This window comes from Neoarius graeffei, chromosome 25, assembly GCF_027579695.1.
Source record: "Neoarius graeffei isolate fNeoGra1 chromosome 25, fNeoGra1.pri, whole genome shotgun sequence".
Classification (NCBI taxonomy): Eukaryota; Metazoa; Chordata; class Actinopteri; order Siluriformes; family Ariidae; genus Neoarius; species Neoarius graeffei.
The window spans coordinates 7628309-7647353 of record NC_083593.1 but is presented as its reverse complement, the minus strand read 5'-3'; the positions used below and the strand labels follow the sequence as shown (position 1 = coordinate 7647353).

Genomic DNA, 19045 nt, shown 5'->3' with positions numbered 1-19045 from the left:
GGTGGTCCGTGAGTCTCTCAACTAAATTTTTTTTTCATACATTTATTGGCTCTCCTACAGTTTTTTTTTTTTCTCCCCACTCAGTTCAGCCTGCCAATTGACAACCCCTGCTCTATTCTGTCTAGACAGCCTCCTCCCAACAGGAACACAGCAGTAGAGCCTATACAGTACACAGTGTCTACAATAACAGTGCTGTGCATGCTATATAGTGTTTATATATTGTATAACAGCTCATCAGTATATGCCTAATCGCTAGAGGTGTTCAATTAATTATAATCTCAATTTTGGCTTCAATTCAATTCAACTCAATATAACTTGGCTGTGATATCAGTGAGCTTTGAAACATCAGCAAGTCTGGCACAATAAATAATGCGCTTCTAATGCATACACTTTAACCGTCTACTGTGGCGGCATATTTATTTATTTGTTTATTAATGTACTGTACGTCTCTATATATACACACACATTTTATAAATTATTCATTTAATTCATTCATTTTAACGTTCAGGATGGAAACCTGGCTCACCTGTATTAATAATTAAAGCTTTACCTGAGTTCAGTTAAATCTGAATGAATTAAAAACCAGACTGCATTAAAGAGTTTTACTTTATTTAAAATAAAAAAAAAGGGTCTTTGTTCCGCATTTACTTCTTTCCTCGACTCTTGGACTGCACCTCTTGAACTTTCTTGGATATTTAGAGTCAGCTTAATACCTTCCGATTATTGGCTCAATATCACAGAACCTACGCAAAATGAGGGTGTGTGGAGTGTAAAGTAGATTTATCTGCAGTATTATGGTGGTAAAATGAGGTGTGTCTTATGCATATGATATGTAAATGAAGGATTGGTGGATGTGAACGTGCATCAGGCAGCTAAAGCTGTTTAAAGTGCATATCATGGGTAAATTCAGGAGCAAGATCAATGTCTCATCTCATCTCATTATCTCTAGCCGCTTTATCCTTCTACAGGGTCGCAGGCAAGCTGGAGCCTATCCCAGCTGACTACAGGCGAAAGGCGGGGTACACCCTGGACAAGTCGCCAGGTCATCACAGGGCCGACACATAGACACAGACAACCATTCACACTCACATTCACACCTACGGTCAATTTAGAGTCACCAGTTAACCTAACCTGCATGTCTTTGGACTGTGGGGGAAACCGGAGCACCCGGAGAAAACCCACGCGGACACGGGGAGAACATGCAAACTCCACACAGAAAGGCCCTCGCCGGCCCCGGGGCTCAAACCCAGGACCTTCTTGCTGTGAGGCGACAGCGTTAACCACTACACCACCGTGCCGCCCCAAGATCAATGTAATTCTCCTATTTTATATTAAACTTTGATCAAATATCTGTTACATTTTGCGCAATTTTTTTTTTACCTTGCGCAATACCAGAAAAATTCAGTTGAAATCAAACCATTTGAGGCGAATTGGTCCGCCTCTGAAAAAACTTGGTGTTTGGATTTCCCAACAAACATTGATTTTCGTGACGTCGCGTGCGGGACGCCTCCCTCTGAATCCTACGTCAGCGCTGGTTTGTTTATGAGAAAACGACCTGGTGGTTTTCTGCAAATTTCTTCAACATTATCACGTAATTATTAAAATGGTTAACAGATGTATCATAGGAGGATGTAGCAACACCAATCTTGATGGGATTAGTACTCATCGTTTTCAAAAGACCGGACAATGAGAGAGAAACGGGAGCGCTTCATGCGAGGCACCCGGAAGCAGCCGAGGACCAAAGCAGAGCCGAGAAAAAGACCAAGAAAATCCGCGATTCACAAGTTGACTGTTGCCAGGGTAAGAAATAAGAGAGACTATACTCTAAATTAGGTGTTCCTGTATTTGTGTGGTACACGGATAATGTTATTTATTGACACACACAAAAGTAAACAACACGAAATTGCTGGGTGATAATACACTTACTTCACATGTATCAAGGGATCTGCGTGTCAGGGCTTGAGATCTTGGGACCTGTCAAATACATTAAACGTATATACAACCCTGCTTAGCCGATTCCATGTGTGTAGCTTATGAAATCTTTCTCCTACAGTAGCCAGTACTCTTCTAAATGAAGAAATATATAAATACATAATAGTAATTAGAAAAAATATAATTTATGTAGCAATAGATAGATGAGCATTGATACATGAATCCATGGGTTTAGAAGCTCAGGCGACAATTCCATATTTCAATGCAAAATCGCTAGCTGCTAAACTTGGTCTACACAGGCTGCGCACTGAACCCGTGCAAGCTCTCTCAGCCTGCTGGCGGATCCGCACGTGACGTCACGAATCTGGCTCCAGACTCCCTTGGGATTTTTCCAGACGCGTTTTGTTATTTTATTTTTTTCTGCTGTAGACCGATGGCCTTGTGCAAAATTACCCTTCTGGATGAGTGTGTAAAGGGACAGACTTTCATATTTAAAAAAAACATGAAACTGGTCCAGGACATGCCCTTTAATCCTTTCCACTCAATCCACCATTTTGTTGTAGTATGACAGTTTCATGGATCAGACGCAATCATCCCATGAACTCAAATCTGCGCTCGTTTCTACGCATCTTTAAAGAACAAGGGCCAATGCGAGATGAAGATTTATATACTTGAGGATTGCAGTATATTAAAAAAAACAGTGCATGTTTCTACACATTTAAAATGATTTTTCAGTCATGCTGGCGTGCATTTTGGGTAGAACGCCATAAGAACAGTTTGGAAAAGGAGAATATATTATACAGCAACCGCCTAGAATTTGATTTGAATTGAACCAGTCGACGTCTGGGATTCGCCTTGCAAAATTAGAAAGCAAAAAAAGCTTTTGCACAAGGCAGGTAAACCTGATTGCCTAAAACAGACGTACAATAAAGGCTGGCACCAAATTATCTACCCCAAGCCAGCCAGCTTAAACACACCAAGGGCAAGGAAAGGTAATCCTAAAACCCATTCACCAAATAAGTGCTGCTTTGAAACACTGTTCCAATTGCTTTGACTCACGGAGTCCTATTCAATGACCTCTGTCCATGGAGCAATCCCAGAATATAATCTAGAACTAGCGTAATGTTACAGAGCACATGAAACCTCTCCGCAGCGCTGTCTCTCATAAATATCCACTCATAACAAAATGCTTACATGCAGCTGGTTCTGGTTATTGGACTAAGAGGCAGGCTGAGAAGGATTGAACCTTGCTCGCTTGTTTGTTCTGAACCGAGATTCAAGAAGTGAACAGCAGACAGTCCAGAGGGACCAAGAACAGCTGGCTGAACTGCTCTCTCTTTTGCACGGCCAGTAAGGAGAGAGAGCACCGAACAGCAACCGAGTGAGGTAGAGAGGAGAGGCACGGCAGGAAGGAAATAAGGTGAGGCAGCAGAGAGGGGGCTTTAGGGGCGTTACAGTAGTTTCGCAAGACAGAATACGAGCTACTGCTAGAGAGAGTCTGGTACTTTTTATCAATACACGTGGACGTAAAGCCTTTTGGCTGCCGCTGCACACAACCAAAACACAGATTTCATTCCTTCAACAAACGTGTACATGGATTGTACAAATCTGAAACTAACTCCTCTGTAACAAGGCCCTCAAAATGTGGAATCTGAATTAGACTAATCACTTTGCAGAAATGCACAATTTAGTGCAAACAAAAATCCAACCAAGTGTACAGTATGTGGATGCCTTTAGATGGTGGTGTTATTGCGTTCATGATAAAGACGCTTTGACCATCTCAGAACAAAGAAACAAACAAATAGCTGCGTTGTACATCTCATCTCATCTCATTATCTGTAGCCGCTTTATCCTGTTCTACAGGGTCGCAGGCGAGCTGGAGCCTATCCCAGCTGACTACGGGCGAAAGGCGGGGTACACCCTGGACAAGTCGCCAGGTCATCGCAGGGCTGACACATAGACACAGACAACCATTCACACTCACATTCACACCTACGCTCAATTTAGAGTCACCAGTTAACCTAACCTGCATGTCTTTGGACTGTGGAGGAAACCGGAGCACCCGGAGGAAACCCACGCGGACACGGGGAGAACATGCAAACTCCGCACAGAAAGGCCCTCGCCGGCCACGGGGCTCGAACCCGGACCTTCTTGCTGTGAGGCGACATCACAGGTTAAATTCAGTTGCAAGCTTGTCAGCCAAATGGCAAACTTTTTCCAAAAACAAAAAGCTGTTCTCTTAAGCTGGTTTTATACAGATTTCAGCAATCTGTCTTTTACAATTATTACTCATCATACTGTATGAGATGATCTCAATAAAGTCCGAGTCGAATTCTATAACACATTGGGATATAGCACGGGTTCAGGTTATACAAAGAAGATCCGCTGACGACAGGCCTGTGATTAAAGAAAATGAAGGAGGATGGGTTTTCCTGTCCATTAGAATGCTTCGTATATGTTTCGCCATTGCAGCTACTGGATTTGTAGCTATCCTGCGAGTTTCGTCTCATCCAACACCGTCCCCCTATTGGTGGGTTTTTGACTAGCGTCGTAACAGCGCTCAAACACTGCGTAAAAACAGCTGGACTCTGGGTTAATTTTCCTCTGCAAAAACAATCCCTTCTATTACAATGGTCTAGAAAAAAAAGAGGTAGCAAGAAGAGGCAGTAATGCAGTGAGCATCGAGAGTTCAACTGAATCTCCCAGGCTCACTCACATACACATTCTAAGGATCCTTTCAAAAAGCACGTTGGTATCACAGGATCTGTTTGTGTGCGCATGCATTTTAACCCTTTAAGATGTCTTGACATTTTTAATGTCACAAAGAAAAACAAGATAAACATACAAGCTAAAACACTGCATTCAAAAGTCACGTCATGACTATTTTTGGCGAAAGAGACAGACGACACACCTTGAGCTACTTAAAAGTGTACAAATTTTTGTCCCCCTGGTAGACTAGGCTAATACACTGGGCCTCCAATCACTGACTAGTTCAAATCCCTGTGGTCCCCCTGAATACTCAGGGCCCTTGAAATACCCCCCATATATATTTATTTATTTTTTTAAAGCACATCCCAAAATCGTCGTTATAACATGACATGTTGAATAAGATGCACTTTACAGGAAAGATATCTATTTAAGTGCGGTGTGTGTGTGTGTTGATGTGAAATAAACACACTCTGGACTGTGTTATGTTCAGTGTTTGAGAAATCAGACTACAACGTACATCTGCATGAGCAACACAAAGTCACAAATTGCACTCAACACTACAGTGATATAAAGCTGTATAATTTGATTTATCTCCTGAGGCAGAGAGCAGGAGGAGCGTACCTTAGTCCACACAATGGCACATCTGAGGGCAAAGCCAAGCACCTGAGTGAATTATGGGAGCCTCGGCCAGGGCAACAAGCTGAAGGACATCTGAAGGAGCAGAGCAAACATAAATAGGAAGGCTTTAGTCCAAGTGAACTCGTGTTACATTATGAAAGCCTAAAGTGCATATAATACAAGTCTATTAGGAAAATAATACAGTAAACCTTAAACTGAAACACTGCAGATAGGCAGATAGATAGACAGACAGACAGACAGACAGACAGACAGACAGACAGATAAAATAACAGTAAACCTTAAACTGAAACACTGCAGTGAGCAGAAAGACAGACAGACAGATAATAAAATAATGCAGTAAACCTTAAACTGAAACACTGCAGTGAGTAGATAGATAGATAGATAGATAGATAGATAGATAGATAGATAGATAGATAGATAGATAGATAGATAAAATACAGTAAACCTTAAACTGAAACACTGCAGTGAGCAGATAGATAGATAGATAGATAGATAGATAGATAGATAGATAGATAGATAGATAGATAGATAGATAGATAGATAGATAGATAACAGTAAGCCTTAAATTGAAACACTGCAGTGAGCAGATAGATAGATAGATAGATAGATAGATAGATAGATAGATAGATAGATAGATAGATAGATAGATAGATAGATAGATAGATAGATAGATAGATAGAATAACAGTAAACCTTAAACTGAAACACTGCAGTGAGCAGATAGATAGATAGATAGATAGATAGATAGATAGATAGATAGATAGATAGATAGATAGATAGATAGATAGATAGAATACAGTAAACCTTAAACTGAAACACTGCAGTGAGCAGAAAGACAGACAGACAGATTAAACCTTAAACTGAAACACAGCAGTGAGCAGAAAGACAGACAGACAGACAGATAATAAAATAATGCAGTAAACCTTAAACTGAAACACTGCAGTGAATAGATAGATAGATAGATAGATAGATAGATAGATAGATAGATAGATAGATAGATAGATAGATAGATAGATAGATAGATAGATAGATAGATAGATAAAATACAGTAAACCTTAAACTGAAACACTGCAGTGAGCAGATAGATAGATAGATAGATAGATAGATAGATAGATAGATAGATAGATAGATAGATAGATAGATAGATAGATAGATAGATAGATAGATAGATAGATAGATAGATAAAATACAGTAAACCTTAAACTGAAACACTGCAGTGAGCAGATAGATAGATAGATAGATAGATAGATAGATAGATAGATAGATAGATAGATAGATAGATAGATAGATAGATAGATAACAGTAAGCCTTAAATTGAAACACTGCAGTGAGCAGATAGATAGATAGATAGATAGATAGATAGATAGATAGATAGATAGATAGAATAACAGTAAACCTTAAACTGAAACACTGCAGTGAGCAGATAGATAGATAGATAGATAGATAGATAGATAGATAGATAGATAGATAGATAGATAGATAGATAGATAGATAGATAAAATACAGTAAACCTTAAACTGAAACACTGCAGTGAGCAGAAAGACAGACAGACAGATTAAACCTTAAACTGAAACACAGCAGTGAGCAGAAAGACAGACAGACAGACAATAAAATAATGCAGTAAACCTTAAACTGAAACACTGCAGTGAATAGATAGATAGATAGATAGATAGATAGATAGATAGATAGATAGATAGATAGATAGATAGATAGATAGATAGATAGATAGAATACAGTAAACCTTAAACTGAAACACTGCAGTGAGCAGATAGATAGATAGATAGATAGATAGATAGATAGATAGATAGATAGATAGATAGATAGATAGATAGATAGATAAAATACAGTAAACCTTAAACTGAAACACTGCAGTGAGCAGAAAGACAGACAGACAGACAGACAGATTAAACCTTAAACTGAAACACAGCAGTGAGCAGAAAGACAGACAGACAGACAGATAATAAAATAATGCAGTAAACCTTAAACTGAAACACTGCAGTGAATAGATAGATAGATAGATAGATAGATAGATAGATAGATAGATAGATAGATAGATAGATAGATAGATAGATAGATAGATAGATAGATAGAATAACAGTAAACCTTAAACTGAAACACTGCAGTGAGCAGACAGATAGATAGATAGATAGATAGATAGATAGATAGATAGATAGATAGATAGATAGATAGATAGATAGATAGATAGATAGATAGATAGATAGATAGATAGATAAAATACAGTAAACCTTAAACTGAAACACTGCAGTGAGCAGATAGATAGATAGATAGATAGATAGATAGATAGATAGATAGATAGATAGATAGATAGATAGATAGATAGATAGATAGATAGATAGATAGATAGATAGATAGATAACAGTAAGCCTTAAATTGAAACACTGCAGTGAGCAGATAGATAGATAGATAGATAGATAGATAGATAGATAGATAGATAGATAGATAGATAGATAGATAGATAGATAGATAGATAGATAGATAACAGTAAACCTTAAATTGAAACACTGCAGTGAGCAGATAGATAGATAGATAGATAGATAGATAGATAGATAGATAGATAGATAGATAGATAGATAGATAGATAGATAGATAACAGTAAACCTTAAATTGAAACACTGCAGTGAGCAGATAGATAGATAGATAGATAGATAGATAGATAGATAGATAGATAGATAGATAGATAGATAGATAGATAGATAGATAGATAGATAGATAGATAACAGTAAGCCTTAAATTGAAACACTGCAGTGAGCAGATAGATAGATAGACAGATAGATAGATAGATAGATAGATAGATAGATAGATAGATAGATAGATAGATAGATAGATAGATAGATAGATAGATAGATAACAGTAAGCCTTAAATTGAAACACTGCAGTGAGCAGATAGATAGATAGATAGATAGATAGATAGATAGATAGATAGATAGATAGATAGATAGATAGATAGATAGATAGATATAGAATAACAGTAAACCTTAAACTGAAACACTGCAGTGAGCAGATAGATAGATAGATAGATAGATAGATAGATAGATAGATAGATAGATAGATAGATAGATAGATAGATAGATAACAGTAAACCTTAAATTGAAACACTGCAGTGAGCAGTAGGGTTGGGCGGTATTACGGTAAGAAGGTATCCCGAGGTATCCAAAAGTACCAACGGTATCGGTCTCATTACCGTCATTTAAAAAAAATATATAATATCTAAATAAATATGGAGTACATGAGGTCATAATATAAAATAATAAATTGAAGATCGTCCCGAATAACTGTGTGATCGTATTTTCACTAATTCTATCAATTTCCTAAAGAAGTTCTCATCGCGTGCAGGGTTGTTTATGTCGTTACCATGGCAACCCTGCGTGACATTTTGGAGTCTGACAGATGAAGGAAGAGTTGCGTGATGCTTTGAAATATCTCTTAATGCTAGTGTTGCCACACGTCCAGGTTTTTCCGGGATTGTCCCGGTTTTTTGTGGAAAATGGAAAATGTCCAGGAAAATGGAATAACCTTCCCGGGACACGTTTTGTCCTGGTTTTTTACTTCCTCACATTATCCCCATTGAAATAAACACAAATCATTAATGTTTCTCGCAGCCACTTAACATATTAATAGTTTTCACGTAAGCGGGCATATTGTAGGCAGCTACTTGTGTGGCCTCACCGAATGTTTGCGCACGCAGCCAGTCGCCGTTGCTAGGTGATCGTGGTCAATACAACGGCGGCCGCGCGAAATCAAAGATACTGGAATACCGTAATACCAAACAATAGGTGAGAGTTCCCTTGGTCGGTGCGCGAGTAGGCTGGCTGTCTACTTCCTATGTTCTGATTCTGATAAAGGCTGGTTCTAAAGCCTGGGCCAATTTCATCAATAAATGAATCATTAAATAAATCATTAAATATATCAAAAAAGAATGCCTGAACACTGGCGTGAGAAATGAATAAATCAGTTGTCCCAATAACATAGCACCTCTCTCTTGTGATTAAAACAAAGGATTAGGGCTATTTGGTATGATACGGTAGTCTAACTTTTAAAGTTCAGTTCTCCAGAGAAAAGGCTAAAACAACAACGAAGCAGACTGAGAGAAATTATATTGATTATATTTGTATTATTTTGATTTGGAAACGGAATGGGAGGAGAGACTCTTCAGAGGGCTGTTAGCCTACTATTAAATATTTGTTTAAAAAAAATTGGCGTCCAAATAAGATCATTCCTATATGAAATTATTTTTTGTAATAATATTTGTGGTAGTGCCCATTTAAGGGTTAAGAAGACAAAATGAATTTTAACTAAAAGCCTAACTGCACCAGTTGAACTGTTTTATTTTTAAACGTGAACATTCACATAAGGCATAAGGCATCGTGTGCGTGTCCGCAGCCCTCAACCCCCGCGCTCGTACGTGCGCGCAGGCGCGGCCGCCGACCGATGTGTCCCGGTTTTTACAACTCAGATGTGGCAACCCTACTTAATGCACAAAATTCGCTTTGCTGCTTAATCCATACCACAGTGCACACAGTTCGCTATGCTGCTTTTAAATAGTACATTTGAGGCATAGGCGCACGTTACACAGTAGGCCGAAACAAAATATTATTTTTTTCTCGGTAATACCGTATACCCCGGGAAAACACAGAGACGGTTTAAAGGTATCAAAATTTGGATACCGCCCAACCCTAGTGAGCAGATAGATAGATAGATAGATAGATAGATAGATAGATAGATAGATAGATAGATAGATAACAGTAAGCCTTAAATTGAAACACTGCAGTGAGCAGATAGATAGATAGATAGATAGATAGATAGATAGATAGATAGATAGATAGATAGATAGATAGATAGATAGATAGATAGATAGATAGATAAAATACAGTAGACCTTAAACTGAAACACTGCAGTGAGCAGATAGATAGATAGATAGATAGATAGATAGATAGATAGATAGATAGATAGATAGATAGATAGATAACAGTAAACCTTAAATTGAAACACTGCAGTGAGAAGATAGATAGATAGATAGATAGATAGATAGATAGATAGATAGATAGATAGATAGATAGATAGATAGATAGATAGATAGAATAACAGTAAACCTTAAACTGAAACACTGCAGTGAGCAGATAGATAGATAGATAGATAGATAGATAGATAGATAGATAGATAGATAGATAGATAGATAGATAGATAGATAGATAACAGTAAGCCTTAAATTGAAACACTGCAGTGAGCAGATAGATAGATAGATAGATAGATAGATAGATAGATAGATAGATAGATAGATAGATAGATAGAATAACAGTAAACCTTAAACTGAAACACTGCAGTGAGCAGATAGATAGATAGATAGATAGATAGATAGATAGATAGATAGATAGATAGATAGATAGATAGATAACAGTAAGCCTTAAATTGAAACACTGCAGTGAGCAGATAGATAGATAGATAGATAGATAGATAGATAGATAGATAGATAGATAGATAGATAGATAGATAGATAGATTAACAGTAAACCTTAAACTGAAACACTGCTGTGAGCAGATAGATAGATAGATAGATAGATAGATAGATAGATAGATAGATAGATAGATAGATAGATAGATAAAATACAGTAAACCTTAAACTGAAACACTGCAGTGAGCAGATAGATAGATAGATAGATAGATAGATAGATAGATAGATAGATAGATAGATAGATAGATAGATAGAATAACAGTAAACCTTAAACTGAAACACTGCAGTGAGCAGATAGATAGATAGATAGATAGATAGATAGATAGATAGATAGATAGATAGATAGATAGATAACAGTAAACCTTAAACTGAAACACTGCAGTGAGCAGATAGATAGATAGATAGATAGATAGATAGATAGATAGATAGATAGATAGATAGATAGATAGATAGAATAACAGTAAACCTTAAACTGAAACACTGCAGTGAGCAGATAGATAGATAGATAGATAGATAGATAGATAGATAGATAGATAGATAGATAGATAGATAGATAGATAGATAACAGTAAGCCTTAAATTGAAACACTGCAGTGAGCAGATAGATAGATAGATAGATAGATAGATAGATAGATAGATAGATAGATAGATAGATAGATAGATAGATAGATAGATAGATAGATAGATAACAGTAAACCTTAAATTGAAACACTGCAGTGAGCAGATAGATAGATAGATAGATAGATAGATAGATAGATAGATAGATAGATAGATAGAATAACAGTAAGCCTTAAACTGAAACACTGCAGTGAGCAGATAGATAGATAGATAGATAGATAGATAGATAGATAGATAGATAGATAGATAGATAGATAGATAGATAGAATAACAGTAAACCTTAAACTGAAACACTGCAGTGAGCAGATAGATAGATAGATAGATAGATAGATAGATAGATAGATAGATAGATAGATAGATAGATAACAGTAAGCCTTAAATTGAAACACTGCAGTGAGCAGATAGATAGATAGATAGATAGATAGATAGATAGATAGATAGATAGATAGATAGATAGATAGATAGATAAAATACAGTAAACCTTAAACTGAAACACTGCAGTGAGCAGATAGATAGATAGATAGATAGATAGATAGATAGATAGATAGATAGATAGATAGATAGATAGATAGATAGATAACAGTAAGCCTTAAATTGAAACACTGCAGTGAGCAGATAGATAGATAGATAGATAGATAGATAGATAGATAGATAGATAGATAGATAGATAGATAGATAGATTAACAGTAAACCTTAAACTGAAACACTGCTGTGAGCAGATAGATAGATAGATAGATAGATAGATAGATAGATAGATAGATAGATAGATAGATAGATAGATAAAATACAGTAAACCTTAAACTGAAACACTGCAGTGAGCAGATAGATAGATAGATAGATAGATAGATAGATAGATAGATAGATAGATAGATAGATAGATAGATAGATAGATAGATAGATAACAGTAAGCCTTAAATTGAAACACTGCAGTGAGCAGATAGATAGATAGATAGATAGATAGATAGATAGATAGATAGATAGATAGATAGATAACAGTAAGCCTTAAATTGAAACACTGCAGTGAGCAGATAGATAGATAGATAGATAGATAGATAGATAGATAGATAGATAGATAGATAGATAGATAGATAGATAAAATACAGTAAACCTTAAACTGAAACACTGCAGTGAGCAGATAGATAGATAGATAGATAGATAGATAGATAGATAGATAGATAGATAGATAGATAGATAGATAGATAGATAGATAGATAGATAGATAACAGTAAGCCTTAAATTGAAACACTGCAGTGAGCAGATAGATAGATAGATAGATAGATAGATAGATAGATAGATAGATAGATAGATAGATAGATAGATAGATAGATAACAGTAAGCCTTAAATTGAAACACTGCAGTGAGCAGATAGATAGATAGATAGATAGATAGATAGATAGATAGATAGATAGATAGATAGATAACAGTAAACCTTAAACTGAAACACTGCAGTGAGCAGATAGATAGATAGATAGATAGATAGATAGATAGATAGATAGATAGATAGATAGATAGAATAACAGTAAACCTTAAACTGAAACACTGCAGTGAGCAGATAGATAGATAGATAGATAGATAGATAGATAGATAGATAGATAGATAGATAGATAGATAGATAGATAGATAACAGTAAACCTTAAACTGAAACACTGCAGTGAGCAGATAGATAGATAGATAGATAGATAGATAGATAGATAGATAGATAGATAGATAGATAGATAGATAGATAGAATAACAGTAAACCTTAAACTGAAACACTGCAGTGAGCAGATAGATAGATAGATAGATAGATAGATAGATAGATAGATAGATAGATAGATAGATAGATAGATAACAGTAAGCCTTAAATTGAAACACTGCAGTGAGCAGATAGATAGATAGATAGATAGATAGATAGATAGATAGATAGATAGATAGATAGATAGATAGATAGATAGATAAAATACAGTAAACCTTAAACTGAAACACTGCAGTGAGCAGATAGATAGATAGATAGATAGATAGATAGATAGATAGATAGATAGATAGATAGATAGATAGATAGAATAACAGTAAACCTTAAACTGAAACACTGCAGTGAGCAGATAGATAGATAGATAGATAGATAGATAGATAGATAGATAGATAGATAGATAGATAGATAACAGTAAGCCTTAAATTGAAACACTGCAGTGAGCAGATAGATAGATAGATAGATAGATAGATAGATAGATAGATAGATAGATAGATAGATAGATAACAGTAAACCTTAAACTGAAACACTGCAGTGAGCAGATAGATAGATAGATAGATAGATAGATAGATAGATAGATAGATAGATAGATAGATAGATAGAATAACAGTAAACCTTAAACTGAAACACTGCAGTGAGCAGATAGATAGATAGATAGATAGATAGATAGATAGATAGATAGATAGATAACAGTAAACCTTAAACTGAAACACTGCAGTGAGCAGATAGATAGATAGATAGATAGATAGATAGATAGATAGATAGATAGATAGATAGATAGATAGAATAACAGTAAACCTTAAACTGAAACACTGCAGTGAGCAGATAGATAGATAGATAGATAGATAGATAGATAGATAGATAGATAGATAGATAACAGTAAGCCTTAAATTGAAACACTGCAGTGAGCAGATAGATAGATAGATAGATAGATAGATAGATAGATAGATAGATAGATAAAATACAGTAAACCTTAAACTGAAACACTGCAGTGAGCAGATAGATAGATAGATAGATAGATAGATAGATAGATAGATAGATAGATAGATAGATAGATAGATAGATAACAGTAAGCCTTAAATTGAAACACTGCAGTGAGCAGATAGATAGATAGATAGATAGATAGATAGATAGATAGATAGATAGATAGATAGATAGATAGATAGATAGATAGATAGATAGATAACAGTAAGCCTTAAATTGAAACACTGCAGTGAGCAGATAGATAGATAGATAGATAGATAGATAGATAGATAGATAGATAGATAGATAGATAGATAGATAGATAGATAAAATACAGTAAACCTTAAACTGAAACACTGCAGTGAGCAGATAGATAGATAGATAGATAGATAGATAGATAGATAGATAGATAGATAGATAGATAGATAGATAGATAACAGTAAACCTTAAATTGAAACACTGCAGTGAGCAGATAGATAGATAGATAGATAGATAGATAGATAGATAGATAGATAGATAGATAGATAGATAGATAGATAGATAGAATAACAGTAAGCCTTAAACTGAAACACTGCAGTGAGCAGATAGATAGATAGATAGATAGATAGATAGATAGATAGATAGATAGATAGATAGATAGAATAACAGTAAACCTTAAACTGAAACACTGCAGTGAGCAGATAGATAGATAGATAGATAGATAGATAGATAGATAGATAGATAGATAGATAGATAGATAGATAGATAGATAGATAACAGTAAACCTTAAATTGAAACACTGCAGTGAGCAGATAGATAGATAGATAGATAGATAGATAGATAGATAGATAGATAGATAGATAGATAGATAGATAGATAGATAGATAGATAGATAACAGTAAACCTTAAATTGAAACACTGCAGTGAGCAGATAGATAGATAGATAGATAGATAGATAGATAGATAGATAGATAGATAGATAGATAGATAGATAGATAGATAGAATAACAGTAAACCTTAAACTGAAACACTGCAGTGAGCAGATAGATAGATAGATAGATAGATAGATAGATAGATAGATAGATAGATAGATAGATAGATAGATAGATAGATAGATAACAGTAAACCTTAAACTGAAACACTGCAGTGAGCAGATAGATAGATAGATAGATAGATAGATAGATAGATAGATAGATAGATAGATAGATAGATAGATAGATAGATAACAGTAAACCTTAAATTGAAACACTGCAGTGAGCAGATAGATAGATAGATAGATAGATAGATAGATAGATAGATAGATAGATAGATAGATAGATAGATACTGTAGATATTGTAGATAGATAGATAGATAGATAGATAGATAGATAGATAGATAGATAGATAGATAGATAGATAGATACTGTAGATATTGTAGATAGATAGATAGATAGATAGATAGATAGATAGATAGATAGATAGATAGATAGATAGATAACAGTAAACCTTAAATTGAAACACTGCAGTGAGCAGATAGATAGATAGATAGATAGATAGATAGATAGATAGATAGATAGATAGATAGATAGATAGATAGATACTGTAGATATTGTAGATAGATAGATAGATAGATAGATAGATAGATAGATAGATAGATAGATAGATAGATAGATAGATAGATACTGTAGATATTGTAGATAGATAGATAGATAGATAGATAGATAGATAGATAGATAGATAGATAGATAGATAGATAGATAGATAGATAACAGTAAACCTTAACCTGAAACACTGCAGTGAGCAGATACAGTGCCTTGCAAAAGTATTCATACCCCTTGAAATTTTTCACATTTTTCCACCTTACAACCACGAACTTAAAAGTTTTTTATTGAGATTTTACGTGATAGACCAACACAGAGTAGCACATAATTGTGAAGTGAAACGAAAATGATAAATGGTCTTCAAAATTTTAAACAAATAAAAATCTGAAAAATGTGGTGTGCATTAGTATTCAGCCCCCCATACTCTGATACCTCTAAATACAATGCAGTGCAATCAATTGCCTTCAGAAGTCGTCTAATTAGTTAATAGAGTCCTACTGTGTGTAATTTACTCTCAGCATAAATACACTTGTTCTGTGACGGCCTCAGTGGTTTGTTAGAGAACACTGAAGACCAAACAGCATCATGAAGACCAAAGAACTCACCAGGCAGGTCAGGGATAAAGTTCTGGAGAAGTTTAAAGCAGGGTTAGGTTATAAAAAAAATATCCCAAGCTCTGAACATCTCAAGAAGCACTGTTCAATCCATCATTCAAAAATGGAAAAAGTACGGCACAACTGCAAACCTACCAAGACATGGCCGTCCACCTAAACTGACAGAGCGAGCAAGGACAGCACTGGTCAGAGAAGCAGCCAAGAGGCCCATGATCACTCTGGAGGAGCTGCAGAAATCCACAGCTCAGGTGGGAGAATCTGTGCACAGGACAACTATAAGTCGTACACTCCACAAATCTGGCCTTTTTGGAAGAGTGGCAAGAAGAAAGCCATTGTTAAGACAGGCATAAGAAGCCATGTAGGGGACACAGCAAACATGTGGAAGAAGGTGCTTTAAGGTGCTTTGGTCAGATGAGACCAAAGTTGAACTTTTTGGCCTAAATGCAAAGCGCTATGTGTGGCGGAAAACTAACACTGCTCATCACCCTGCACACACCATCCCCACTGTGAAACATGGTGGTGGCAGCATCATGCTATGGGGATGCTTTTCTTCAGCAGGGACAGGGAAACTGGTCAGAGTTGATGGGAAGATGGATGGAGCTAAATACAGGGCAATCCTGGAAGAAAACCTGTTGGAGGCTGCAAAAGACTTGAGACTGGGAAGGAGATTCACCTTCCAGCAAGACAATGACCCTAAACATACAGCCAGAGCTACAATGGAATGGTTTAGATCAAAGAATATTCATGTGTTAGAATGGCCCAGTCAAAGTCCAGACCTAAATCCCATTGAGCATCTGTGGCAAGACTTGAAAATTGCCGTTCACAGACGCTCTCCATCCAATCTGGCTGAGCTTGAGCTATTTTGCAAAGAAGAATGGGCAAAAATTTCAGTGTCTAGATGTGCAAAGCTGGTAGAGACATACCACAAAAGACTTGCAGCTGTAATTGCAGCAAAAGGTGGCTCTACAAAGTATTGATGCAGGGGGGCTGAATACTAATGCACATCACATTTTTCAGATTTTTATTTGTTTAAAATTTTGAAGACCATTTATCATTTTCGTTTCACTTCACAATTATGTGCTACTCTGTGTTGATCTATCACATAAAATCTCAATAAAAACTTTTAAGTTCGTGGTTGTAAGGTGGAAAAATGTGAAAAAGTTCAAGGGGTATGAATACTTTTGCAAGGCACTGTAGATAGATAGATAGATAGATAGATAGATAGATAGATAGATAGATAGATAGATAGATAGATATAATAAAATAAGAGTAAACCTTAAACTGAAACACTGCAGTGAGCAGAAAGACAGATAGATAGATAGATAGATAGATAGATAGATAGATAGATAGATAGATAGATAGATATTTAAAATATACATTACTATAGTACAGAACAGCAGTTCTACTCCTTTAGTTCTCTCTGTTTAGACGTTTCTCGATTTTCATAGCGATAAAGTTATTTTAGTGCACTTCATATTTAAAAAAAAAAAAACACCTTTCGATACTTTTATAGCTCTTGTTCACTTAATTTTTCTGAAAAATTACCATTTCGCAATAAAGTCAAAGTTATTAGTCGGTGATTCTCAGAAGGTTCGAGAAGAAACTCCTGAGGTAAATTAAGTTAGCACAGCATAAGCGGGCTGCTCATCGCGCTCCGGAGCCCTCCGTAAACTTTCAGCGGTTCTTTTGGTCCATGAGAGGATCAGTGTTCGCCTACTGAGGAAAACACGGCATGTTTTAATCAACTGGTCTGAAAATAAAAAGTAAATAAAGCTGAACTGAGAGTGAAAACGGGAACTGCCAGCGTCTGAGAGCGGAGCGGAGTGCGGTGCTGGATGCCGCGCGCGCGCCTGTCACATTTAAATTTCAGTCAGGGAGAGCGAGCGCGCGCGCCCGAGAAAGAGAAAGAGAGAAGTGCAGTCACTCACTCACGCGCTCACCTGAGCACGCGCGGGGTCTGAGCGGCTGTGCAGTCCGTCAGGAGGCAGCACGAGGCGGCCAGCGGGGCGGTCCTGCGCTCAGCCGAGCCGGATCAGAACCGCTCGGTTCTTCAGGAGCCTCTTCTTCTAAAGTCAAGCAGCCTCCGGTTCGCTGCGCTTTCTTTCCCTCAACTGTGAGTCTCGCGCGCTGAGCGGAAAGGGCTCCGTCCATCGACGCTCGCGAGAAATACACCTCAGCACTCCATCCCAAGCACAGCAGCAGCAGAATCACTACCTGCACTACACTCAACCCAACACTTCAGCATCACTACACTCAACCCAACACTCCAGCATCACTACACTCAACCCAACACTTCAGCATCACTACCTGCACTACACTCAACCCAACACTCCAGCATCACTACCTGCACTACACTCAACCCAACACTCCAGCATCACTACACTCAACCCAACACTCCAGCATCACTACACTCAACCCAACACTCCAGCATCACTACACTCAACCCAACACTTCAGCATCACTACCTGCACTACACTCAACCCAACACTCCAGCATCACTACCTGCACTACACTCAACCCAACACTCCAGCATCACTACACTCAACCCAACACTTCAGCATCACTACACTCAACCCAACACTTCAGCATCACTACACTCAACCCAACACTCCAGCATCACTACCTGCACTACACTCAACCCAACACTCCAGCATCACTACACTCAACCCAACACTTCAGCATCACTACACTCAACCCAACACTTCAGCATCACTACACTCAACCCAACACTTCAGCATCACTACACTCAACCAAACACTTCAGCATTCACTACACTCAACCAAACACTTCAGCATCCCAACCTGCACTACACTCA

At 36.7% G+C, this 19045-nt stretch overlaps 1 protein-coding gene across 3 annotated transcripts in view; it reads right to left on the bottom strand.

The window, feature by feature from the left end:
- Positions 1-18323, bottom strand: part of bmpr1bb (bone morphogenetic protein receptor, type IBb) — a 138227-nt gene extending 119904 nt beyond the window's left edge. Inside the window, exons 1-2 of one of the 3 annotated variants that reach the window (XM_060909264.1) lie at positions 18171-18323; positions 5263-5352 (exon numbers count right to left, since the gene is read on the bottom strand). The gene's annotated coding sequence lies outside the window, so the exon portion shown is untranslated. Of the gene's footprint in view, positions 1-5262; positions 5353-17612; positions 17693-17775; positions 17900-18170 lie in introns of those variants that run through there. The other 2 variants (XM_060909265.1, XM_060909266.1) reach the window with 2 other exon arrangements.
- Between the last annotated feature and the right edge of the window lie 722 nt (positions 18324-19045).